The sequence below is a fragment of the Mastomys coucha genome, chromosome X (genome assembly GCF_008632895.1).
Source record: "Mastomys coucha isolate ucsf_1 chromosome X, UCSF_Mcou_1, whole genome shotgun sequence".
Lineage (NCBI taxonomy): Eukaryota > Metazoa > Chordata > Mammalia > Rodentia > Muridae > Mastomys > Mastomys coucha.
Window position 1 is genome coordinate 162,866,412 of NC_045030.1, and position 4,894 is coordinate 162,871,305.

General features: G+C 38.4%; 1 pseudogene across 1 annotated transcript in view; it reads right to left on the reverse strand.

Moving 5' to 3' along the window:
• The window catches only part of LOC116101586, a 3,160-nt pseudogene extending 2,181 nt beyond the window's left edge, over window positions 1-979 (reverse strand). The window contains exon 1 of the transcript XR_004122882.1: window positions 4-979. The product of XR_004122882.1 is annotated as a PDZ and LIM domain protein 1 pseudogene (transcript). The remainder of the gene's footprint in view (window positions 1-3) is intronic.
• Between the last annotated feature and the right edge of the window lie 3,915 nt (window positions 980-4,894).

The window sequence follows — 4,894 nt, forward strand, 5'->3', positions numbered from 1 at the left end:
TGCCACAGTCGGTGCACACGTAACATTCAGGGTGGCGATGATGATCCCTCAGCTTCACAAACACACCAACAATACCAGTTCCACATTTGTCACAGATGGGCAACTTCTGAGCATTTCCTACAGATGCAGCCACTTTGGTGACTGGAGCTTTAATACTTCTAAACCCCGATGGCTTGTTGGGATCCCCTTTGCCATCTGACTCCAGGATCTCCTGCAGAACCAGGAAAGACGTGGACTGTTTGGGGGACTCGTTTAACTCTTGCTTCTCCTGAAGCATCTTATAAACTTCAGAGTCCTTGTCAATGACAAGGCTACCGGAGGGATGAGGCTGAACCAAGGGCCTGCTGTTCGCCTCCTCCCCACTGGCTGAGGTCTTCGATTCCAAGGCATTGTTGAAGTTGGAGATGTTTTCAGATGAGTAGAGGCCAGTTGGGTTGTTGTACTGATTTGTGATGACCCGGGTGCTGGGAGCAGGTGAGGCAGTAAATGGCATGACACTTCGGTTGTGGGCACTTCCTATGTGCAAGACTTCTTGGGGTTCCGATGCTAAATTCATCTTGTAGGGATGACGTTTCCCCTCCTCGGTCACTAGAGGAGACCAAATCTTCTGTTCAGACCTGGATACCGTGAGCGTCATGTTGTCTACGCAGCCCTTGATTTTGTTCTGAGCTTCCGAGTGTGTCATACTGCTGGTATATTCTCCATCAATGGCCGTGATTAAATCTCCAATACATAAATTAGCTATAGCAGCCTTGCTTCCAGGAGTGACCCGGGAAATGGCGAGAGGTTGTTCGAAGTCCTTGCCGCCCACGAGGCGGAAACCCCAGGGACCCGGGCCTTGGAGAACAATCTGCTGGGTGGTCATCGCTAGGCACAATCGGAGATGACACAAGGGCAAGGCACAGAACAGCAAGGCGCGCGGGGCTCCGGGAGCAGCTGTCGGAGAAAGAGCGTGCGGCGCGAGTTAGTAGATCCTGGGACTGGCCAGGGAATTTTCTTAATTAGTTATTATTGAGAGAGTGCCTAGCTTGTGGATGTTCCTATCTCTGGGCTGGTGGTCCTGGGTTCTATAAGAAAGCAGGCCGAAAAATTTATAAAGAATAAGCCAGTAAGCAGCATCCCTCCAGATACTCTGCATCTTCTCCTGCCTCCAGGTTCCTGCCCTGTTTGAGTTCCTGTCCTAACTTCCTTCTTTGATGATAGCAACAAAGAAGTGTAAGCCAAATAAACCTCCTTTCTCTACATCTTGCCATTTGGTCATGATGTTTCATCATAGCAATAGAAAAACAAACTAAGATAAAGAAAAACTGGATGCTTATCCAAAATCAAAAAGTAAACTTTACATGTTGGGAAAAACAGTCACAAGATTCCCTCTACAGGATTATAGAAGCAGTTAAGAGCTGTAGTTGGAGGAGAGTTTGGCCAGCTTTGATCCCTATAGATTTCTCAAACCTGTTGAACTGCCTGCAAGTTGGTCAGAAAGTTGTAACCAGTCTCTCATTCTGTACACATTATTGAGTTACTGCCATCAACTCAAAAGTAGACTCAAAAGCTCTCAAGCAAAACCCTTTCTGTAAAATGACTGATACTGAGGGTCATTGGTTGTTTTTGAAAGTTCTTAAGATTTTTGCATGTAACAATTAATATCATCCGTTTAGGGCTTATTGCTTGCTTCCAGATGTCGTTAGAAATGATTCCCAATTTTGCTTGTAGCTGAGCGTGGTCAATGATAACAGTTTCAGACAGGTTTGTCAACAAGTTCTTGTTAAGTTTCCTACAGAATATTAGTCATGGTTGATTTTTCACATAAAATGGGTATTTGGTCATCTCAGAGAATGCAATGCCCATGATGATAAAAGCTCCTTTCTAATTTGCTTTCTGAACACAGGATTGCAGTTTCACCTATACTATAAACTGCCTTTTTTCTTTTTTTGTAAATTATTAGGTTGATGTGTGTTTTAGATTTGACACTTCTTTTACTGGGAGTTTGTTTTCTCTTACTGAATTTGGTTTATTCCTTGCTTTCATGTCAATAGCCTGGCTATTTTGGAGAAATTGAACTACAAATGTATACAATTTAACCATTTAATACATTTTGGATTTTGCTGTGGTTTCATGATACTTTCCTCCGTTTAGATACTGTGCACATTTCCAGGGATGATCTCAGTTCTGGGCACTTGAAGGATGGTTGTGTTTTAATATCAAACCCAGATGGGTGTAATTTGTAACACTCATGACAAGTTTCCCTGCTCTAGGCTAACCAACTCATTGTGGTTTTTCAAGACTTTCTTAGGGTACTGAAAGTCCCATCTCTTGGAAACCTTTTCAATCCCAAGCTAATAGGATAATTGGTCATCTTACCATACATTTATTCCCAAACAAAATGTAGAGTAGCCACTCTTGACTGGTCAATAACATTCCGAGTTACTTTCAAAGGAAGAAAAGGAGTCAACTTCTGTTAGAAAGAAACTGCTTCATGGGTAGCAGTTACATTATTTCAAATGTGTAAGAATCAAATTGACATAGAATAGCTGGTAGGAATACCCAGCTGTTTATTTAACAGAATTTATTTTTCTGAAAATTAAATACTGAATAAATAAAAGAATGTTGCTTATTCTCCAGTAGAAATGAAAGGATTAAACTACCATATTTTCAACACTTAACATGTAAATTTACACTTGGTTCACCTTCTGTTAATGTTACTTTTATTTAGTATCTTTTACTCTTTGAAATTACCATTTTTTTTAAAAAATTAACAGTATAACAGATCATTCTTATATCTCTTGACCACATATATTTCTACACATATACAATAAATAAACATTATATATATATATATATATATATATATATATATATATTTCAGTATATCATGGTATAACTTGAAATACCACAAGGAATAAAATTGCAAAGGTAAATTTAGCACAACTGAATTACAATTTCAGTATATGAAAAAGCCAATTGGAAACTTCCAGATGCAAAAAAGGATAAAATGCCAACTTTAAATGTCAACTTTTTTTCAAATGTATGTCAAAGGAAAATGATAGTCTAAAATGTATAAGATTGAGGAAAAAGCTAATTTTTTATTTAACATTTTTTTTCATACAATATATTCTTTATATTCTACCTGCCACAATTCCTAGATCTTTTAACCTCTCTCTCCACAAAATTTATCCTCTCTCTCTCTTCTCTCTCTCTCTCTCTCTGTGTGTGTGTGTGTGTGTGTGTGTGTGTGTGTCAAAATAAAAAGAAACAAAACATGAAGACAAAAAATAACAAAACTTAAAAGTACATACATACACACACAAACACACACACACACACACACACACACACACACACACACACACACACCAAAACAGAGTCCAATTGTATTAGCCAACTACTTCTGGTCATGGATCTGCTCTATTGTGTGGTTGATATACCCAGTAACATTTCATTAAAGAAAACTGATATTCCCTTTCCAATCAAATATCATTTGTAAATAGCTTCTTTTTAGGGATGAATCCTTGTGTCTAATTCCACAGAAAAAGGATAATTTTGTTTGGTATATAGTGTGAAATTCTAACTTTATATAACTGACAAAATAAAACTGCCACTCTTATATGACCATCAAGGATAATGACATGCATACACTATGCAGATTGTCAAGAATTTGTACATTTTTGTTAATTTATATTGTAACAAATTTGAACTTAATTGGTGATGACCTTAGAAGATTTCATACACTAAATTATTTTAATAGAGGCCATCAAAACAGAACTACATCTTTGCTTGGAGAAGACAATATATGTTTACTAAACATGAAATATGATCCTAAATATGGAGTTAAAGAGCAGCCACAATTTCACAAAATCTTAGTAATATTATAAGTACTATTTTTCTATAAACCAATGAATGTCAGTACCTTCCCCACCATTGTATTTCTCTTGAAAGGACGATCCATATATCTACTCCAAACATACAGATGAAGCCATAGGAGATCCATATTGTCATAAAGATCAGATGTATGAATATAAAAGAAAGCCAGTATGTCTACAACCACAGTATGATTTCTCTAAAAGAAATCTACCATATATCATGTATAGCTATAAACCGAGAGACAGTAGAAAAATATGGAATTAGAGGTACTTCAATATATAATAGAACGGTCCCGAGTTAAGAGTCAAGTGGACCTGGATTCAATTTTTGACACAATAAGCCCTTGAAAACCATTCTACTAGCTTCACTCTCCGTGTCTATACAAAGAGATAGGTAATATCCACCTGGAGATTCTGTGTGGATAATAGTAGTCATTCTTGGATGCTGTCTTAGTTAGGGTTTCATTGCTGTAAGGACACCATGATCAAGGCAACTATTATAAAGGCAAACTTAATTTGGGGCTGGCTTACAGGTTTAAAGATTCAGTCCATTATCATCAAGATAGGAAGGATGGCATCATGCAGGGAACTTTGGTGCTGGAAGAAAGACCTGAGAGTTCTACAAAGGCAACCAGTTGGAGATTATCTTCCTCAGGCCTCTAGGAGGAAGGTCTCTTCTACACTGGGTAGAGCTTAAGCATAGGACATCAAAGCCCACCCCCACAGTGACACGCTTCCTTCAATAAGGCCACAGCTGTTACAAGAAGGCCATACCTCCTAATAGTGTCACTCTCTGTGCGCCAAGCATTCAAGCACATAAGTCTATGGGGGCCATTCCTCTTCAAACCCCTAGAGATGCTTAGCATATACCCAGGATTAACACTATGCTAAGTACACTGCATTTGCCACTCATGATAGTTCCCAAGTTTCACAGAGAAGAAAATGCCCTGTCATTGATAGCATTGATAACAAGTAGTTTCTCATGGTATGGAGAGGCTGAGACTTGAATTCATAAACAAATGATTGCATAGGAC